The sequence below is a fragment of the Ambystoma mexicanum genome, chromosome 6p (assembly GCF_040938575.1).
Source record: "Ambystoma mexicanum isolate Mex_15411 chromosome 6p, UKY_AmexF1_1, whole genome shotgun sequence".
Classification (NCBI taxonomy): domain Eukaryota; kingdom Metazoa; phylum Chordata; class Amphibia; order Caudata; family Ambystomatidae; genus Ambystoma; species Ambystoma mexicanum.
The window spans coordinates 1,268,192,531-1,268,215,049 of record NC_090935.1 but is presented as its reverse complement, the minus strand read 5'-3'; the positions used below and the strand labels follow the sequence as shown (position 1 = coordinate 1,268,215,049).

At 48.8% G+C, this 22,519-nt stretch overlaps 1 protein-coding gene across 5 annotated transcripts in view; it reads right to left on the bottom strand.

Moving 5' to 3' along the window:
- The window catches only part of KDM4C (lysine demethylase 4C), a 3,084,728-nt gene that overhangs the window by 268,555 nt on the left and 2,793,654 nt on the right, over positions 1-22,519 (bottom strand). The window lies entirely within an intron of this gene.

Here is a 22,519-nt window from a genome sequence, read left to right as displayed (position 1 = left end):
TAGGTTCCTCACAGGAGCAGGAGGAGCTAAGCCTCCCCGAAGCCACCACATCGTTCCAGTATGGAGAGTGTGCCTGTCTGGAGGTGGCACAGGCACTAGCAGTCTTGGTGGAAGAGCGGAGGAGAGGCAGCAAGACTGTGGGTGACTGTGGGCAGCCGCATGGGCAGAGTGGAAACTTCCAGTGCTGGCTGCATGGACCAGCAGGGCATGCACGGTGCTGGTATGATTGTGGCTCGGCAGCTAATCTAGACCACCAAGATGAGTGGGCCAGACACAACTAAATAGACAGGCGCATCTTCTAGAGGGGGTAGGATCCAGGATGAAGGCTTAAAATCCTGTATGGTGCTTGGTGGAGAGGACGCTCAGAAGCTTCCCTGGGGAGATAGCCAAAACCATGTAGCATTGCCAGCAGACCTGCGGAAGAGACTACTGCCAACAACAGTTCATCGGCTGTGTTTGCTATACATGCGCAATGGCAAAAGACAAAATCTGGAAAGTGTTCCTCCAGAACAAAATAAACCCGTACCCAGTAAGTGCTCCCCACCCTGCTACAAAGCATGGCCCGGCGGCGTCCAATTCGGGCGCAGCAGTGTGTGCCCCCAGATTTCACTCACCGACATAATGTGCGCCATCAGAGAATGCAGATCCTCTGTGGAACAATAATTGATGGCCTCTCATCGGAGGTGTCCTCCTTGCGGGAGGACTTCCATAAACAGACTTCAGGAATGGGAGAGGCGGAGCAGCGCATTTCAGATTAGTCTCCCAAACAACGTGACGCCCTGGAGAGCAGAGCGGAGGACAGCAAACAATGATCACAGCATAACAACCCCTGTATTCTTGGGCTTCCAGAAAAGGAGGAAGGGCCCTGCACAGAGCTTTTCTTGGAACAATGGCTGACAGATCTGAAGGCAACCTAAAAACTTTAATTTCTTCTCCACAGAAAGAGTCCATCGAATCCCGACGGGTTGACCAGTTACCGGAGCACCCCGCAGACAATAATCGCACAACTCTTAAAATTATAGAGACCAGGACACCCAACTACACATGGCAAGGGGGACGGGCTGGATTACTTATAAGGGCAATCGGATAGGTACAGAGAGCCCGCCAATCCTTTGACTCTAGAAAGAGGAAGGGAATAGTTTCTTACCTGTAACTCCATTTCTCCAGCATTGGTATCTTTCATGGATTCACATGCTTAGAATATTCCCCGTCGTCAGACTGGGACCCCTCGGTACACATATATAGCCTTTTTCAAAGGAAAAACTTTCGACACTTTTGTGTCCTATCTACGTCCTTCTAAGACCCGCCTACGCACGCTCCGCAGGCCGTGCTAGTATAAGAGGCCCACCCCCGGGCATCCCCTTCAGATTTCGGCCCCTCCAAAGTAGGAAGGGTTAAATTTATCACATACATTACATACGGGGAGGTTGGCGGGCGCATGTGAATCCATGAAAGATACCAATGCTGGAGATAAGTTAAGTCATATAACATTGCCCACATAAAGTATATCGCTCTTAAGAGGGTAGATAACCGAATCTCCACAGGGAAGAGCTTACCTTACTGAAACAAATGGCGCAGGACAGCTCTTCCCATCTGCACCTCGTCTGCATGCTGCCTGGCAAGGCAGTAGTGGCGGGTAAACGTGTGGTGTACTCACCATGACGCCGCTTGGCATATGTCCGTCAGTGGAATCCCAGCCCATAACGCTGTTGAGGAGGACATCGACCTTGTAGAATGAGCTCTAGGATGTCCTTGCAGTGGCCTTCCGGCCTTAGAGTGACAAAAAGCAATCGTCGACGAGACCCATCTAGCCAGTCCCTGTTTAGAGATTGCTTTTCCTCTCGTCGATGGACCATATGCGACGAACAGTTGCCGAGTAGCCCTGATGTCTTGTGTACGATGTAGGTAAAATTTCAGGGCCCTCTTAACATCCAGGGTATGAAGAGTTTTTTCTGCTGCCGATGATGGAGTGGCGAAGAAAGTAGGCAGAACCACGGATGAGTGTTTGTGGTATACCGTCGGAACCTTCGGGACGGACATAGGGTTAGTTGCCAGGACTACCTTGTCCTTAAAGAATCTTAGGTAGGGCGGGTCCACGACCAGCGCTTGAGATACGTCTGGCTGATGTGATAGCTATCAGGAATGCCAACTTCCACGAAATGAATTTTATGACGGACGTGGCCATAGGCTCGAAAGGCGGTTTCGTCAAGCCTGCCAACACTGTGTTGAGGCTCCACGTCGGGGGAAAACGTTTCACCGGGGGAAAGGCTCGAAATAAACCCCGCATGAAGTGTTTTACCAGTCTGTCACTGAATAGAGGAGACGACTGCCTCCTTCCTTGTGAACCTCGAGATGGCTGCCAGGTGTACCTGTATCGACGCGGGGGACAATCCCTTTTCTGCCAAGAGGAGCAGGTAAGGTAGAACTTGTTCTGGCGTCACCAACAATGGTTGTAGGCCCCGTTGTCCTCTACACCATTCACAGAATCTCCGCCACTTATAGGAGTAAGATTTCTTAGTAGAAGGGGCTCTAGCCGCCTGTAGAATTTTTTGGCAATCCTCTGAAATGTCTAAGGCGCCGAACTCCGAGAAGTCAGGAGCCAGGACGTAAGGTTGAGACTGTCCGGGTCGTGATGCCACACTGTGCCTCTGTCCCGGGATAGAAGGTACGGGACTTTCGGAAACGCTATGGGATGTTCCAGCGATAGACGGAGGAGGTCTGAGAACCACGGTTGCCTCGGCCAGTATGGTGTCACTAGAATCACCCGGCAATTGTATCTGCGTATCCACTGTATTGTTTTCCGTATGAGGGGAAACGGGGGGAAAGCATAGAGGAACATGTCCGTCCATGGGAAGCAGAACGCCTCCCCCACCGATCCCTCTTGGGGCCATCTGCTTGCAAATTGCTTGCATTTCTTGTTGTCTTTGGTCGCGAAGGCGTCCAGAGGGGGGTGACCCCATTTCTCGAACACTTTCCTCAAGTGACCCGTGTCCACTTCCCACTCGTGTATCTGGGCCATGCTTCTGCTGAGGGAGTCGGCTTGGCCGTTCCTCACTCCTGGAAGGTGATGAGCCACGAGGGAAATTTCATGTTTCGATGCCCAATGCCATGTTTTTGGGCTTCTATGGAAAGAGTCCTCGATCGTGTCCCTCCTTGTTTCCTCAGATAAAACACGGCTGTTGTATTGTCGGTCAGTATTCGCTCTCGCGAACTCTTGATGTGTGGTAGGAACACCTTCAAAGCCCATCGTACCGCTCTGAGTTCCAGTACGTTTATGTGTAGGAGTGACTCCGTTGGAGAGCAGCGACCTTGCGCTTGGAGAGCACCCATGTGCGCTCCCCATCCGGTTAGGGACGCATCCGTAACTATGGTGCTCTGAAACTCCGGCTCCTGTAGGGGCACACCGTTGCTCAGATTGTGGGAACTCTGCCACCACTGGAGGGTCCGACGTAGCTTGTCGTCGTCGACGGTTATCCTGTCCGACCACGATCCCTGAGCCTGTGTCCATCGGTCCGCGAGGAATTCTTGGACTGGCCTCATGAATAGTCGACAGTTTCTCACCAGATGGATGCAGGATGCCATGGCCCCCAGGACCGAAACACACTTTCTCACTGAGATCCTTGTGTTCCGCCGTAGCCGGGCCGCTTGTTGAATGAGTCTTGAGGTCCTGTCGAGGGAAGGTTTCACCAGCCCCAACTGAGTCTCGAACTGTGCCCCCAAGAATACCAGCGTTCTTGATGGCCGCAGAGAGGATTTCTCGAAGTTTATGGCGAATCCTAGTCGTTGTAGAAGCTGCCTGGTGGCTTGCAGACTTGTGTTGGTCGACGCTGGGGAGGATCCCCTTACCAGCCAGTCGTCGAGGTATGGGTATACATGGTGACTTTGCTTCCTTAGCCAGGCAGCCACTGGAGCCAGGCATTTTGTGAACGTTCTGGGGGAGGTCTTGAGCCCGAAAGGAAGAACCGTGAATTAGTAGTGAGTTTGCCCTATTACAAAACGTAGGAATTTCCTGTGTTTCCGACACATTGGAATATGGAAATACGCTTCCTGTAAATCCAGGGACGCCAGGAAATCTCCCTTTTGAACTGCGCAGATCACTTCCTGCAGAGTGAGTATCTTGAATTTTAGGCTCTTTAAGGACTTGTTGAGATCGCGTAAGTCTAGAATGGGACGCCATTTGCCGTTCGGCTTTTTTACGACGAAGTATCTTCAGTAGACTCCTTGACCTCTCTGTGATGTTGGAACTAATTCTATCAAGCCCTTCGCTAACATGAGTGTAACCTCTTGTTGCAGTACCTTCATATGGGACTGAGCGGTGAACGCAGGTGGAATTTGCGGAGGGTTGTGTTTGAATTGCAGAGAGTGTCCGTTTCTTATGGTGTCTAACACCCATTGGTCCGTCGTTATCCTTTCCCATTCGTCAACATATGCTGAGACTCTTCCCCCCAGAACGGCGCGTGGTATGTCACTGCTGATCTTTATTTTGCTTGTCTCTCGACGACGATGGGTATGATGGTCGTTTTCTGGAAGACTGGAAGTTTCGTCGACGGTAAGCCGATTGTGAGGCACGTCGGTATCCCTGGGAGGGGTAAGCCGATCTGGCAAAGGATCTGTCTCCAGAAGAGAATCTCGAATTACCTGAAGCCCCTCTAAAGGGACGAAAAGACTTGTAACTTCTGCCACTCTGGAGGGCACCCAATGAACGTGCCGTGTACGAATCTTCTTTCAACCCTTTTAGGGCCTCGTCCACCTTCTCGCCGAAAAGAAGGTCTCCCTCAAAGGGCATATCTAAGACCTTGTATTGCACCTCTGGCCTGAAGTAGGTACACTTAAGCCATGACTGTCGAAGCAATACCACCCCATTGTTGACTTGCTTGAAGCCTGACTCAGCGAGATCCACCGCAAAGTTTATTGCGTGATTTGAGGCTTCCTCACCCTCTCGGACCAGTAGCATCGCCGCCTTCCTCTGTTCTTCTGGAAGATGATCAAGCAGCGGAGCTAATCTGTGCCACATCTCCCTATCGTATCTGGCCACAATTGCCAGAGAGTTTGCGGCCTTTACTGTGGTCGCTCCCACGGAGAGCACTTTCTTGCCAAAGGCATCTTGGCGTCTCGCCTCGTTCTCAGGAGGAGTCGTGCACTTGTGCTGTGCCTTTGCCTTCCTCGCTGCTGCCGCCGACACCACAGAGTCCGGTGTTGGTTGGGAGGATAAACACTTGGGGGTAGACTCTGGAGCCTTAAACTTTTTTTCTAGGCGTCCTTTCACTGCTGGTTCTGAGAATGGGTGTCTCATTGTCTGCAACCCCTCTTTCCATACATGGTCCAGTATTGGTATCGAGAACACCGACCTCCTTCTCTTGCCCATGTGGTCGAACAAAAAACAATCCTTTTTCTGTTCTTCTTGGGACAGACCAAATTCTTTGCATGCCTTCTCCACCATAGAATGGAATGACGCGATGTCGTCCGGAGGGGACGGGTGAGCTGGGCTTCTGGGGTTTTCCAACTCCACCTCTGACTCCCAGGTAGGATCCCTGGGGGGGGGGGGATAATGAGATATCCGACATGGCCCCCCCTGTCGGACTCCGAATCTGGCAGCTCACCTTCCTCCTGTGCCAGTGTTGAGATTGGCGTGCATGGGTGCGTCGGTTGACGGGACGGGCCCGGCTCGTCGACGAGTGACTGTGGCAGGCTTGCCTGGGGTAGTCGCTGGTCCAACGACTGCAACAAGGACTGAAGCGTGGACAGAATATCCAACGACAAAACCGATTGAGGATTGAGGCAGATACCGGTGTAACGGAGGCCCTCGTCGACGACTTGTCAGCCGCTCGTAGCCCTAGGTATGCTGGGCCAGCAACTCTCTCGTTCTCGTCCTCCGAGGACAGCAACATAGCTTGTTCTTGTAGCAAAGGCTCCGGGGGGTCGGGTCAAAGACTTCAGGCCTCCAGGCCTCCTGTAGGATCCCCGTCGACGAGGCCCTCGTCGACGGGACGGTGGATGCCCACTGTGCAAGTGGTAGGGAGGCGGTCGATGACTGGACCGCCGTCGACGACGAAGACTTCGCAGGTGGTTTTGGCGGTCCCGCCTTCTCCACACTGTGCCCGCTTTTACTCGACTCGTGGTCGATCTGTGATGATCGCCAGAGGAGGATTTCCTTTCCTTCTCATGCTTTTTTGATGAGGATGATTTCTTTGCCGTCTCTAGTGGAGTGACTTCCAGACGACTCTTTTTCCGACGGTCTAGATTTCTTCGCCGGCGGTTCCGACGAGGCCGCTCGGCGCAATGTTTTCGCCGACTGTGTGGAGCCCACCTCTGAGGGGGGGGTATGCCCCCGCTCCATCATTCAGCCATGCCACCAGGCTTCGGTTCCGGTCTTTGAGGGTTTTTTGAGAAAACCCCTTGCATATGTCGCAGGTATCCGCCGAATGGTGAGGGTGGAGGCAATATATGCAGTCCATATGTCCGTCCCCCTCGTAAACCTTTTTGAAGCCGCATGTTGCGCATGGACGGAACAGCGCTTTACCTGACACAGAGGACATTATTACTCGAAATCCAATGGCGCAACCTAGTACAAAACAGTAGGACAACACGAGGAGATCCCACTACTTTGGAGACGGTTGAAATCTGAAGGGGAGCCGCGGGGGCGGGCCTCTTATACTAGCACGGCCTGCGGAGCATGCGTAGGCGGGTCCTAGAAGGTCGTAGATAGGACACAAAAGTGTCGAAAGTTTTTCCTTTGAAAAAGGCTATATATGTGTACCGAGGGGTCCCAGTCTGACGACGGGGAATATTCTAAGCATGTGAATCCATGAAAGATCCAATGCTGGAGAAACTGATATCTCTGGCCATTAAATATGCCCTCTTTTTTTCCTGCGCTGCTCAATGTGTACCATGGCAGGACAGTGCATCTTTTTCATACTCCTAAGGAAGGATGGGACTGGCTGGAAACACAAGTTCTGTCCGTACCAGTGCCTAGACCACCCAGGGATCCACCAGGACCATAAACTGATCGAGAATCCTCCCCTGCCTTGTTCGACTCGCAGGGCTCTGAACCGCTTGTGGGCACAGACAACACCCAAGAAGTGGCAGGCAACGGATGAGAGGCTGCCAGTTCCTCCGTTTCGGCGCACTGGACCTCAAAGTGCTGACTGTTTCCGCATCAAAGGTTCGTCCAGTAACTGAAGAAACTGGGTATGGCGAGCTCCGGAAAGGGGCTTGAGGCGCACTCTGGTTGCTTCAATGATAGCCCCGATCATGGTTAACGTGGTTGTCTCGTGTAATGTTTACACTGGGTTCGGGCAACAGGTACTTCATGTTGGGGGGGGGGGGGGAGAGTACAGGGAGGAGGCATGGAGAAAGTTCCATTGGTTGGGTTATTTGTCACACAAGTGCTGCTATAGATGTCAGGGATGCATAGGGATAGTTTTCTTCTCCCTCTGGGGTACACGGACAGTGGGGAGTCTGCTCAGTGCACTCCTTGTACGACTACTGATACACATTCTCCGGGGTGGGTCCTTTCAATGAGGTTATGGACATGGGCCTGGATCACACTCACATTGGCAATTGGATCTCATCAGTGTCCACTAAGCTGTACTCTTTTGCTATAGCGCTTGGCTTGCTGGATAGGTGGATATCACTCCACACCTCTGCGAGGGGATACTCGTTCTTCTCTGGGGCACATGCCTCTAGGTCAAGGATAGATTGCTATGGTGTTGGCAAAAAAGTAAACGCCATACGATAGTGGTAAGGGAGGCCGAACAGGCATCTACCGTGGCCGAAGACTTCTTTGCATCTGGGGCCCAGGTTTCACAGGAGACTTTGTTAACTGCCCAAGAAACGCTTTGGAATTTGCTCTAGACTACGCTAGGCAAGCACATTGGGCAGTGCATAGTCAAACCCATAAATGGAAGGCCAAGATCTTGGTGAGGGTGTTTGCCAATACTTTACTGGCGGTAACTGACTCTCTAATACATCCAGACCAATGTGGGTTCATACCCACCAGATTCACATGCAGGAGCCTCAGAAGGGTACATTTTGCCATAAGTCAAGCAAGTACGCACTTGCACTGCTTGCAGTGGATTTTGAGAAGGCCTTTAATTCAGTTTGGTGGGATTCCCTACGGCCATCATGGAACACATGGTGCTTGGGGAGACATACCTGAGCTGGGTCCGCCTGCTATATAATTCCCCAATAGCCGAAAATAGAGTTAATGGAAAGTCCTCACAAATCTTTCCCTTGGAACGGCGGGAGAAGGCAGGGCTGCTCTCTCTCTCTGTTATTGTTTACACTGGCCATAAATGCACTGGCGATGCAACTTAGAGAGGACCCGGACTGGCTGGTATTTAGATGGCCCTGGGGTGGAGAAGACAGGGTGTCATTATACACAGACAACCTTTTGATTTATATGTGTAATCCCTCAGGCTCCGGTCACACTGTGACCTGTATATTGAATGAGTACCTGAGGTTTAGTGGGCTCAAAATCAACTGGCAGAAATCAGCCTTCTTCCCAGAACAGGAGTGTGATGAGGCGATTTTCCGGGACTGTCCTTACCCAATTTCTGATGAAGGCTCTGTACATCTGGGTGTACGAGTGGGTGATTGCCATTCAGATTTCCTTCAGACAAACCTGCAGCCAGTAGTAGATATACATTTGTGCTAGGTGTGGTACACATTTGCAATCGCTCCTGCTGTCTTTATTAGGCAATGCACCACTTTTCAAAATGCAAGCGCTCCCTAAATTTCTCTATGTGCTGTAAAATGCCCCGAGATCCTTATTCCCAAAAGGTTTTTTGCAAGGATGGATGAGGTTCCCTGGGAACTGTTGTGGAGGTAGAGGAGAAAACAGCCATGCCTAGCTCTGACAAAGCTGCAACGCTCAGTGTGGGAGGGAGGGAAAGGTTTACTCAATCTCCAGCAGTATTATTTGGCCGCACTGTTAGGAGTGGTGAATGATTGGCTGCATGGGGATCCTAGGCTACCCCACATAAACATTGAACAAGGAGGGATGGCAGGGAAGTCGACAATTCAAGTGCTCTATTGGGGGTTGGCGTCAGGTGAGTGGAATGCAACCCTCCCTCAAATTATACAGCGTAACCAAGAGATGTGGATTGAAGCACATAAATACGTGGGATGGGGGGGTAGGCCGACCCTGGTCCAGCCCCTATGGAATAACATGAACCTACCGGAGATACTAAAGGTGGGCGCTTCAAGGTTTGGGAGGACCGATGGATCCTCACCCTGGTGGGCGTGCTGCATGATGGGCAACTCCGCCCCTTCGAGAATCAGCAGGAGGTATACAATCTACCAGATAGTGAGAGATACAGGCACATACAACTCACACACACCATGGAACATCAGATTTTGGCCGTGGAGGAGATTCCAAATAGTTACCCCTTGGAGGCTAATATCCTTCCCGAGCACATTGTCACCAACGTAACCTCAACCCTATACCAAGTGCTAACGGCATTCAGGTCCAAAGAACTGACTGTGTTGAAGGAACGGTGGGAAAGGGATGTGGGCCCACTGGAGCCAAAGGAATGGGTGGAAGCCATAATATATTTGAGCGAGAGATAGGTAAATCAGCTAGGCTCCGGGTTATACAATACAAAATATTAAACTGTGTTTATTATTCTCGAACAATATGTGGACGGTCTGCCGAGAACAACAGAAGACAAAACCAGGGCACACAGTGGCAAAGAAATTGCAAACAAATTTGAATCCATTACAGAGTTTTGAAAGTGAAGTATTAAAATGTACTGTAACATTCAGTAAATAGAGTGATGAAAAGTCAACAAGCAAGAATAAATTAAATTAAATACATGTGGTTAACAATGACATTTTCCACAACATTTGTTAAGGACTAAACGTGTTTCAATGTCAGAACAAATTGGACAATTTCTGCAGGCCAACGGATGGGAATTTCCGTATGTGGCCAAGCATGTAGGTACATTACATATAGCTGTGAAAAGCCATGTAATAAAACATCATTAAAGAACATTTGTTAACACAGATATCAAATTGAGGAGGAGTTCTTGACTGGGGTGAGATAATATATCTCTACAAATTGCCTCCTGTTTATTATACGGCGCGTTTCAGGCAAGTGGAAGCCCTTCATCAGGTAATATCTGTGGTTTACGTGTTTCACTTAAAAGTGAAAAGTAATATTTGGCAAGTACAGCTCTTAGATCATTTCTCTACAGTGTGTAAGTCTAGACATGTATGTCCTGTGTTCTTGAATAACTGATCGGTGAGTTGGGAAGATATTGGATGAAACTTCACTGCCTGGGTATCAGGGGGATAAAGATTCTCTCATTGTATTTGTTGGAAAAGGTGGGTACTTGTCAGAAATAATGCAAAGAGAAGTCCTATGGAGCGGTTGAAGATGGGGCCAGTCGCTTGGGGAAAGCGCAGTGTCTCACATACAGCTGCCCATATAGCTAATTATAACATCAAAAGTGAGATAAACTCACCTAGACTGCTTTATGTCTGGGGCAGGCTCAGTGTTCAATATTGCTGCTGTGTGGTAATGGAACATCACTGTGTCTGTTGACAAAGAGATATAGTATTAAGAAGATGTACATAGAAGCTCAAAGCGCGATCAGACGCGGCACCAGTCGCTTTAAGAAAAGCACTGGGTCCCATGGCAGATGACCGCAGTTCAGTATCTTGTACAAATGTGCATATGTGGGCGAGGGTGAGGGGTATTCACTTTTCGTTGCGGCAATGTCTGTGTTTCCAACTATTTGTATCTGTTGAGCCCACTGCCTGTCCGCAATGCGTATCCTGTGGAAGTGAGGAGGAGTAATTATAAAGTCGATTAATATCTCTAAGGGGAACATGATAGAACAGGCATTTGCTGCCTGAAACATGTAGATAAAAATTACTGTTGCTAGTGTAGTATACGATAAGCAAGCAGAGGAGTGTGGAACCGCTGTCTCTGCGTGTTCAAACGGAGCGTCCGGTCGCTAGGCAACAGGGACGTATTTGTGTGGGATAATTGTAGTGACTAGAGCCGAACTGCTTGTAATAGCATTGCACCATTTTGTAAATGTGACTATCAGGACAAAGAACCTGCGAAAAGTGAAAATAGGTCACTGCAAGGGAAATATTTTGAAATGGTATCCCAATGTTTATGGGAACAGCTGTGGGCTGTATGTTCTTTCACTATGGGATAACAAAGTGGTAGTTAAAATGAGTCATAGTTTGATTCACCACAGCTCAGTGTTGGCGGCATAGTGTCCAGTTGTTTAGAACTCTCAAAAAGAGGGGGGTTTGGGGAGGAGGGTTTTGTAATTACAAATAGCAACTTAAGTCCCATTCCAACTTCATTCCCCGTGGAGACATGGAGTCAAGTTTATCGACCCAATGGATCTCACGTTGTTGCACAAGTATATTTAAGTTTCCTCCTCTTCTTGGCAGGTATAGATTTTCCAAGACAATGAACTGTATCTGTGAAATTGTATGTCTCAGTAAATGAAAATGTTGCACTACTGGGGATTTCTCGGATGCAAGTCTGATGTTTGACATAATAGAGTAGCCAAGATCGAACCGGGAGCACCTGAAATACTCCTAAATGTTTTGTTACCTACTGACAATACCAGGAATATGATTTACTTTATTGAGTGCACCTCTACACACATCCATTCTCTATTATTCTCGAACAGCCATGGCAAAAAGGGGCACAATAGTGAATGACTGTCTATGTGCTGGAGGCCGGGGGTACCTTTTTTCATACGCTTTGAGAGTGAGAGATGATGCAAGTTTTTTGGGGAAAATGCATTGATAAACTAATGGCAGTACTGGGTTCTGAGGTGCCCAAGAATCCAAAACTGACACTACTTAGCATATGGGAGAGTCTGGATTCCTCAAATATGAGCGTTTCTATCAGTAACAATTGGATTAACAAAGCCGATCATTGCTGCGCTGTGGGAATTAGCGGACTGTCCCCGCACCAGTCACTGGACTACCGAAATAGACATGTGTCTATCCATGGAGGAACTTATCTATAATGCACAGGTTTGCCCCAAGAAGTTTCATAAGGTTTGGGATAGGTGGGTGGGCGAGGATTGAAAGATGTAATTTACTCGCACCTTGTAGCTTGTACTTTGCTTATATGAGCCACAGCATGTCTTCCTTGTTCATGCAATGTGCTGAGTGTCTGCCCTGTGATGATGTCCAACTAAGCACCTGTATTTATGTTGTGTTATGTTCTTTTTTCAAAATAAAATGTTTTATAAAAAAATATTAGTTCAAAGAAATGGCCTTCAAATAGGCAGAAAATATTTCAGCGACTTAGAAATATATTTTGAACAATCAAGTTTGGCTGCAGAAAAATATGGTATGAACAAAAACTGCAAGAAACTAATAAAAACTGAGAAAACACCCCCCAAAATAAATAAATAAATACCATTATGGAACCGAACAGGCATAATCTCCTTAGAACCAGCGGAATGACCGGGATCGGCGGAAACATAGAGCAGTTCGAAGTCCCACTCTCTGGAGCAGGACCACTTACATTTCTGCTCACACTAGAAGCCAAGAGGTCCACTTGAGGGGTCACGCAACAGGAGAACACATAACACCTCCTTCAGAACATTCCGACAGAGCTCCCACTCTAAGGGCATCCGCCAATACAGTCTCCTTGCCGGCCACATTAACAGCCGTCAGAAACACCCATATCTACAAAGCCCAGAACCAAAATCGCATTGCTTCTCTGCACAGAGGCAATGAGCCCACACACCTCGCCTGTTGAGGTAGGGCATGGCTACTGTGTTGTCTGTCAGGACCAATAATCTTGCCTCGTACGGACAGGAGAAAATCAACCAGGACCAGCCTGATCACTCTCAACTCCAGCAAATTCAATTTTTTCCTGATACTCCAGTGGAGATCAAATGTCTGTCACCATCAGATCTTTAAAGTGAGCATGCCAGCCCTTCAGGGACAGTCCGTGACTAAAATCAAATTTGGCTAGGGTTGTTAAAACAGCACACCTCTCAGCAGGTTGTTCCTCTGCAACCACCATTACAGGTCCCTTGATGATCTTGCTGAGACCTGAAGAAAGGAAATATGATGTCCCTGTAACTGTGACCACTGTGAACCCAGAAGCCACCGAGGCGACTTCATGCAGAACCAAGCCTCTGGCACTACAAGCATGCATGAGGCCGTTAGGCTCAGTAAACACAGAAAAGTTCAGGCTGGAACCCTTTCCTATGTTTGGAAGACATGGTGCCTCTCAGATATGTTCACCACTCTGTCCTCGGGAGGGAAGGCCCGGCCCAGGCGAGCGTTCAAGACTGCTTTGATGAATCAGAGCGACTGGGACGGACATACCTGAGACTTCCTGAAGTTTAGGGGGAAGAAGTTCAGGGGGAAGCCCTGGTTGTGCAATGGGGTGCAGATCCTGTACAAGTGTGCCAATGCCATATCTGGGGAACGGGCTTGGACAAGCCAGATAAGGTAAAACATGAATTTCTTCCCTTCTTAGGCAATCCGCCACCACTGTCAGCAGCTTGGTGAAGATTGTGGGTGCTGAAAGAAGGCCGACCATGTACTGGTAGTGACAGTTCCCCACCTTGAATCTTAAGTTATTACTGTGAATGGCCATATGGAAGTAAGCATTCTGGGGATCCAGGGAGACCAAACAAGAGAAGAGGGATTTCACAATGCACACCTTATTATAGTTCTTGAAAGAAAAAGTTTAGTGAATATAAGATAATGCCTTATACGATGTGCGGGGGAGAAGGCACAATCCTGGCACATGGACTAAACATATGAGCAAAACAAAAGAAAGTTCCCAAAGTACAGGAACTCGCGTCCCCTGCACACCATCATAGGCCAAAACTGGCCAAACTATGAAACGCAATTGTGAATATGCAATTTGAGAAAATATTATACATTTAAAGATAATGTGCATTCCACAACTTAATAATAAGAATCTTTAAGCTCTGCTTATTGTCACAAATCAATGTCATTTAACAAAACACCCAACACGTTTTGAGATAACCATCTCTTCATTAGGGGTTCAAATCTTTAAAGTTTCTGAACATAATGGAGAAAACTAAACTTGATTTTAGCAATTTATATATACTCAAGCAATACTGTTACACAGGGTACAATAAACTTGATTATTCATCTCATGAGTTCAATGGTCCAAATGTTACCATTTCATATAAACGTGATCGATCACTCATTTACACTTCATAGGTCAAATGCCACATCATCTAGAGAAAAAAGAAAATGGAAGGAAATGGAAAACCATATAGATCAAGTAGGCTAAACCATATCCAAACAGGGGGAAAAAAAAGGGGGAGGCGGTTTAGGAATAAATTATAGCCATGCCTCCATGTAATCCAGGAAGACCCAGCAATCGTCCAGGTCCAGGGCCTGAAGTAACTGGGCCAGAGGGAGCATCCTGAACTTGTGCTTGCACAAGTACAAGTTCAGAAGCTGAGAATCCAGGATGGATTTCAGATCCCGGTCTTCTTTCGGCTTTTGAAAATTGGTTGAATACCAACCACTGTCTCGTTCCAAAGCAGGTCACCAGTTCTATGGCCCCTTTTACCAGGAGCAGAAAGATCTCCAACAGCAGGACGGGATCCGGAGGCAAGGACGTGTTGCCCAGAGGGTTATCTAGAGGGCGAAGAGCAATAGGGAGGAAGTATCCCTGGTGAATGATATCGAAAGTTATAAGCATCTATTTCGGGTCATACTGGGATATCCTGCCTCCGACAAGAGTATGGTGGTGGTAGTTCACTTAATAGAAATTTTGCACGAGGAGCTGTGTAGAGAATGGTGGAAGTACCTCCTCTCTACACACCTCTTCCACTACTTCTGTTGGGGCAATGCTGCCCTTGTCTGCCCGATCTCTTCCTCTCTGGGCATAAAAGGCAAAGGGGCGAAAAAGCCATGCCGATTGTTTTCCTAACACAGTCTGCAGTATCCAGCCCTAACTGAAGGAGGTGGCGGGAGGTTTCCTTGCCATTCCTAATCAGAATCTCAAATCCATCCCACAGCGGTGTGCTCTGCCACTTCCAAATGACAGACCAAAGCCCTAAAAAGAACTTGGCCAGGGTACAGGAGCCATGCACTCTTTTCAGGGGGCAATGTTGAAAAATATGTGAACTTTAGTATGGTCTGTACTATCGAACACTCCAGCAACGCATGAGCTAAAAGGAATGTAGAGTCCAAAGAGGTCAGCTTGTGTTTTCTCAGCCAGGTCTCCGTCACCAGTGAGCATTGAGGCTGGTTTGTCCACAGTATAAGAACTGGTCCCTCTACTGCCTGACTGAATGGCAATAGGGTCTATTTCAATTAAATTTTTTTCCAGAATGTCCGTCAGCTCGAACTGCACCCTCAGGATGTGAAGGAGCAGGCTATCCCCAAGGTGTTGACCACCTATGGTCATCAAGCACAAGGTGCCCAGGCCACTCGCCTCCTACAAATCAGCTGCAAGAACGAGCAGATTCCCTGTTTCGCATAAAACTCCTACAGGAAGTCTCTGATGTCACTTGGATGGAGGGGTTCCAATCCAAAAGGGACGGGGGTCCTCTTCCTAATCATTAATGTCTTCCAAACATGACATCTATGAGCATCTTGGGAGCAGGGCAACTTCCTTCACGACAACAGCGTTATCTGCGATGCCCGGCACTGCTGTGTAAGGGGGTGCCCAGGTCAGAGGAACTACATCCGGAGAAGGAACAGTGGACCTTTGGATAGGTTTTTGACAATTCTACTTTTGGAGTCCCTGGCGGCACATCCGAGCGTGGTGGCATGTAGGCCTAAACCACCGGCATCAGAGCTGCAGCCGTTGATGCCTTGGTGTAGATGTCCAGCATCTTCTGCCTAAAGGCCTCTCATTCCTATGGAGTAAAGAATTGGGTTGGAAAGGTACCTGCTGAGCTTGGCTCTCTGGTGCTTCCCTGGAGTGGTGACTCCTCTTCTTCAAAGATGAAGAAGAATGGTGCCTTGAAGAATGTCTGGAGATCTGACTCTTTTGCAGTGCTTTTTTTTGTCCTGGTGTATAGGGGAGCATTCCTCTGTGCCGCGTTCTGCTCCCGGTGACCTTGAACAGGTTTGTTTGTCAACCCTCTCCTAGTGGAGAAAGATGAACAGCTTCACCTCACATTCTGAAAGTGCCTGCTGGTGCATTGATTGGAAAGGTGCAAAGTCCTGCATTTTGTGGACTTCCTTGAAACAGTAAAGACAACTGCGGGTCCAAAACAGACTTCTAGTGCCTGCTGTTGACCTAGTCCCAAGGACGTTGCTGGATTTGGCATGTCATTGTATAAGAACAAGAAGTGCAAGATTTGAGAAGAGCAGAGCAGTATTCCTAAAGCAAGCAGTGAGCAGAAAAAAAAAGGACTAAGGTCTCGGGGCATGCCACCTCTATATATACTATCGCCAAAGTCATAGCCGGCATGGGGATCATAGAGGCTTTGGTGGGGACGTCGTGAAGTTGTACTGCACTCCCTGGTAGCAGAAACATTTCTAAAGAGCAGCTGCGCTGGGGCACAGACATTAGAGACAAGGAATCTGAGGGAGGAAGGAATCCATTAGAAAATAGTTTGTTATAATCCCCATTGTATTATATGTACAGTAAAATTAAACAAATAAACTATATGACAATGCATTACTTACCGTAAAAGCATTTCTGATGGTTGTATCTGCTTAGATTCACATGCTGTGCATAGGTCCGACATCCAGTGGTCACTGCGGAGTATTGCATTTTATTTTTCGTAGTCGAAAAGGGGACGTCGACAAGGCGTGTCTGTAACACTATCCCTATAGTGACGTGCGTTGTACCCACAATCCCTCACGCGTCGAGGCCCCTCTGTTTGTATTTTTCTGCCCTGAGGGACCCTTCTATACGTGAGTGAGTACAGAAAAGAGAGAAATATAGGAAAGGATGTCTATGTTCCTTCCATCCGAGCGGGGAGGAAGGGTGGGCGCATGTGAATATAAGCAGATACAACCATCAGAAATGCTTTTACGGTAAGTAATGCATTGTCTTCTGATGTTTGTTAATCTGCTTAGAATCACATTCTGTGCATAGACTAGCGAGCAGTACCCGGAGTTGGCGGTGGGTTATGAGAAGGAACAGTAGAGAAAAGATGTCTTAATACTGCCTGTCCCACCTGGGAGTCAGATCTAGAGTGTGCATCTAGACAGTAGTGTTTTGTAAAGGTGTGCACAGAACTCCAGGTAGCTGCTTTGCAGATGGACTCAAGGGGAACATTTGCAATGAATGCTATGGAAGCCCCAGTGCCTCGAGTGGAATGTGCTCTTGGCTTGAAGGGTAGTTCTCTCTTAGCAAGAGTGTAACAGAGAGTGATGCATTGTACAATCCATCTAGATATAGTGGACTTAGAGACTGCATCTCCTTCTCTTCCTGCTGCCACCGAGACAAAGAACTGATTAGTCTTTCTCAGTGTTCTGGTAGAACATGACAGCTCTGCGTACATCTAGTGTATGCAGACTTTTTTCTCCCAAGCTGGAAGGGTTTTGAAAGAACGTTGGTAGTTCTATAGATTGGTTTACATGAAATTTCGAGATGAATTTTGGTGCAAACCTTGGGTGTGTGCGAAGAACCACCTTATCCTTGTGAACTGTTACGAAGGGGTCTAGTACAGAAAGAGCCTGTAGTTCACTTACTCTCCTAATGGAGGTGATAGCTATTAGGAAAGCAGTCTTAAGAGTGAGGTCTTTAAGAGTTGCCTTGTGCATGGGTTCGAAAGGAGTGCCCATGAGTCTAGAAAGTACCACGTTTAAGTCCCATCCGGGAGCTGGGTTAGCTATCGGGGGGTGTATTCTCTTTACCCCTTCCATGAAGGCCTTGATAAGTGGTATCTTCCACCACGACACTTTAAGTTGGGAAGTGGTGTATGCAGAAAGTGCCGCTAGGTGGACTTTAATGGAATTAAACACTAGACCTGAATCCAGTAAATGGGTCAAGTACAGAATAATGTTAGTGGCAGAGCAGTCAACCGGGTTGATGTTCTTACTTCTACACCAGATGACAAATCTTTTCCACTTGCTAGAATAGCAGTGGCGAGTATTAGGTTTTCTGGCTTCCCTGAGGATGTCCATAAATCTTTGAGGAGATGTAAATGTCCAAATTCTATGATCTCAGGAGCCAGGCTGCTAAGTTCATGGTCTGAGGGCATGGATGCAGTGTCCTGCCCTTGTCTTGTGACAGCATGTTGTACGGGCAGGGAAGTTTCATTGGGGGAGATAGGGACATCTCCATCAAGTGAGCGAACCATGGCTTCCGGGCCCACATTGGGGCCACTAGTATCATGGTAACCTGCTCTTGGTGCATCTTGTGCACCACTTTGTTGAGGAGGGGAGTCGGGGGAAAGGCGTAAACAAATTTCCCTGACCATTGCATCAGCAGACCGTTCCCCTTGGACTGGTTTTGGGGGTACCTGGAGGCGTAACTTTGGCATTGTGAGTTCTCCAGGGTTGCGAACAGGTCTATTTCTGGGAAACCCCATTGCGTGAAGACGTCTAAGACGATGTCTTCGTGCAATTGCCATTCGTACTCTTTGGGCAGGGGGAAGTCTCTGCTGAGTTTGTCTGCTAGCAGATTGAGTTCCCCTGGTACATGTTGTGATAGTAGGAACATGTTGTGTTTGAGAGCCCACTTCCATATATTCTGGGACAGCCTGGACAGTCCTGGAGAGTGAGTGCCCCCTTGCTTGTTGAGGTAGTACATGGCTGTGGTGCTGTCTGTGAGGACCATCACTGTCTTTCCTTGTAAGTGTTCCTGAAAGGCTTTCAGTGCTCTGAACACCGCTAGTAGTTCCAGCAGGTTTATATGCTTGGATGCTAAACTCGGAGTCCACACTCCGTGAGCAGTCTGATGGGATAGGTGAGCCCCCCATCCTGTAAGGGATGCGTCTGTGGTTAGAGTGGATTCCACTGCGGGTGTGGCAAAAGTCTTCCCTAATAACAGGTTTTCCTTTGTCCACCACCGTAGCGAGAGAACCAAGGCCTGCGAGACCACCACTAGATCGTCCCATTGTCCGCTGGCCTGACCGCACTGGCTGTAAAGCCACTCTTGCATTGGGCGCATGCGCAAGCGCGCGTGAGGTACCAAATAAATACATGACGCCATCATCCCTAGCAAGCGCATTGCTTTGCGTACCGTCACCTCCGACCCGCCACATAACAGGGGATCTGAAACAGCATGTTTTGGACCCTCTCGTTGGAGGGGAAGACGAGGCCGTCCCTTGTTCGAATTAGAGCCCCTAGGAATTGTTTGATTTGGCTGGGGTCTAAGCTGGACTTCTTTTCGTTGATGGAGAAGCCCAGTTGGGACAAAAGGTCTACGGTCTTTTGGGTATTGGAGAAGCATGTTTCGTAAGAATCCCCTGTTATTAGCCAGTCGTCGAGGTAAGGGTATACCGGGATGGATAACCTGCGCAGGTGGGCCGCTGCCACTGCCAGTACTTTCCTAAATACCCTTGGTGCAGATGCTATCCCGAAGAGTAGTACTCTGAACTGGTAGTGTTTGTTCTCTATCTTGAACCTGAGGTATTTTCTGTGCGCTGGCAACATTAAAATATGAAAGTATGCATCTTTCATGCCTAGTGTTGTCATGTAATCCCCCTGTGATAACAGTGGGATTACTTCCTGCAAGGTCACCATACGAAACCTTTGGGGTTTGACAAACTTGTTCGCTGGACGCAGATCTAATACAGGGCGCATGGTTAAATCCTTTTTGGGTACAAGGAAGTACACTGAATAAATACCTTCTGTTACCTGAGATAGGGGGACAGCCTCTATAGCTTCTTTTTTCAGTAGCTCTTCTACTTCTTGAAGAAGAATAGTGAGGTGTTCCGGTGTCATGCGTCGGTTCCGTGGGGGTCTGTATTTCGGGGAACCGTTGAATTCGATGCAGTATCCGTGGGCTATGGTGGATAATACCCAGCGGTCTGACGTTATTCCCTCCCATGCTGAAAGGAACGTTGTTAGCCGGCCCCCGACCGGTGATGCATGGGAGGGGACCCGAATCTTCGGGTCATTTGTTGGTATTGGGCGTGGGGCCTTTGGGACTGGAGCCGCGCCCTCTTTGACTGAACTGGGTGCTTTGGTTAGAGGGCCAGTTGGTAGCAGAGTAAAATTGCTGTTGGCTTTGTTGCTGGCGTTGGCCACGAAAGGAGCGTCTATTGCCATAGCTGCGTCTGTTAGGTGGCCTAGAAATTTGGTCAAGAGTCTTGATGGTATCAAACTCCTTCTTCGCATGTTCTAGGGCCTCATCAACTGCTTTTCCAAACAGATGTGTTTGTTCTATGGGTTTATTTATCAGGGAAGCCTGTGTTTCCGGCTTAAAACCCGAATTGCGCAACCAGACATGGCGTTTGAGAAGTATTCCCTGAACCAGGGAACGGCCAGCTGTCTATGCGGCATCTAAGGAGTTCTTTACGATGCCCTGGTTTACAAGAGTTCCCTCTGATATTATAGCTAGCAGGCGTGAACGCAGGGGTTCTGGTGCGTCCTCTGCTTCGCTGCGCAGCTTGCTCCACTGTGCATCTGCGTAGCTAGCTAGTAGGGAATTGTTATTTGCAATCCTGGTTGAGAAGGCGGCGGAGGTCGTGATTCTCTTCCCAAGTGCATAGAGCTTCTTGCCCTCTTTGTCAGGTGGTGCCTCACTAGTAGATAGTGGTACCCCCGCTCTTTTTCTTGTATTAGTCACTACAAGGGAGTCTCGAATAGAATGTCCCCTGATGTACAAAGGGTCAGAGGACGAAGGGCTGAAGAGCTTTTCTATCCGAGGGTTGACCCCTCTGACTAAGGCCGGATTGGAAAGGGAAGGAGTTATTATTCTCCTTATAGAAGCCAGGAGCGGAATATACTGACTGACCGGGGCTTTTTCTTTAATAACTCTTTCTACAAAGTCTATGTCCGGAAGAGTCTCCCCTGTGTCTATTTCAAAATGCGCTGCTGCCTTGCGCAACAGTGCATTAAGTGAAGGTTGGTCATCTATGGGGGAGGTGTTTCCAATAGGTGAGTCCTTGGGAGGAGAAGGCTGAAAGACATCAGGGTCTGAGTGCACTGATGGGGAGTGCCAGGGCTGTGAAGTAGCTGTATCCTCTTCAAAAGCTCCTGCACTAGTGTAAGGGTCTTCTTCAAACCTCTCTTCCTCATGTTCTTCCTCTCCACCCAAACACTCCTCATCTTCCTGGAGGTATTGCTCCTCTTCAGTGAGGTCATATGCGTCTGTAGAAGGGGGAAACAACCTAGGAAACTTGACCCTAGGGTCATCCTGGGTCCATTCTCTTGGTCTTTTGGGTGTGGGTGGGTTTTGGCTACCCAAAAACCTTTCCATTTTTTCCATACAAGAATGGAGTCTTTCAAGGGTCTCATGGGGAACCCCTGAATAGTCTAGAGGGGGGAAATCAGTGTTTTCACCTTCAAAACGCTTAGAACGCTCCCACAACGTCGACGAAAGGTTTCCGTCGCCCTCAGAAAAGCCCTCCGGTGGTTCAGAAGTGCCCTTAGATGAAGGGGGCAGTTCCTGGCTACTTGTGTGCTTTTTCGGCGTTTCTATATCTTTTGGTGCGGTATTCGACGTCTGTTTCGTCGTCTGCTTACGTTTGTCCTCGGAAACAATTCTCGCCAGGCTCTCGACAACGAGTTCGTCAGTAGAGGGTTCTGGAGTAGACGTTGCCTGCGTTACGCGGTGTTTCTCGATGGCCGCTCTATGGAGCGTTACGTCGGATGTTTTTGAGGTAGCGCCCATGTTAGATGAAAGCCCAATCGCTGGTCGCGGCTGCGTTTGCGGGTGGGGCTTGAGACCCTTACGGTCTGAGGTAGACGCCGGAGTGCCCTGCGTCCCCTTCGGCGCTGATGGATCCTTCGTCCTCGACGAAGAAGAGCCGTGGGTTGTGTGCTTAGGCCTATGGGGTCTGTGTGCGTCCTTGTCGCCGGGGTGTTCATCCCCATAAGCAGGGCGTGAGCCGAGCCCGTCGGGGCCGGGGACAGACATCGAGGAGCGCGAGCGCTCCTTCTGGGGGTTAATGACTTCCGTAACGGACGTCGAGTTATCACCTCCTCGTCACTTTCTGTAACAGCGGCGGCGGGTGAGGAAACTGACTTCGACATAGCGTAGTCCGCCCACCTCTTAACTTTCCGTTCTTTAAGAGTTCTTGGTTTCAAAAGCTTACAGGCCGCGCAGCTGTCCTCTTTATGATCGAGGGGCAAGCAACGATTACAGAGCTTGTGTTTGTCCTTCCAAGTGTATTTGCCCCTACAACGTGGGCAAAACTTAAAAGGTGTCCTCTCCATAGCTGAGGCAATAGAAACTGGTGATAACAACCCCAAAGGGAAAGATAGGGGACAAAGAAAGACATTCTCGACGAGAAGATAAAAGTTCGAACCCCCACTCTCCCTACTGTATGTTGGCCGGCGAGGCCTGGCCACGTGTTCGGCAGCGCCGAAGGATCTCCTCCGTCTCTTCCCCTCCGTCGAAAACTTGCTCGGCGGAGAAACAGCTTCACAGCTATCGTCGAGGGGAGGGATC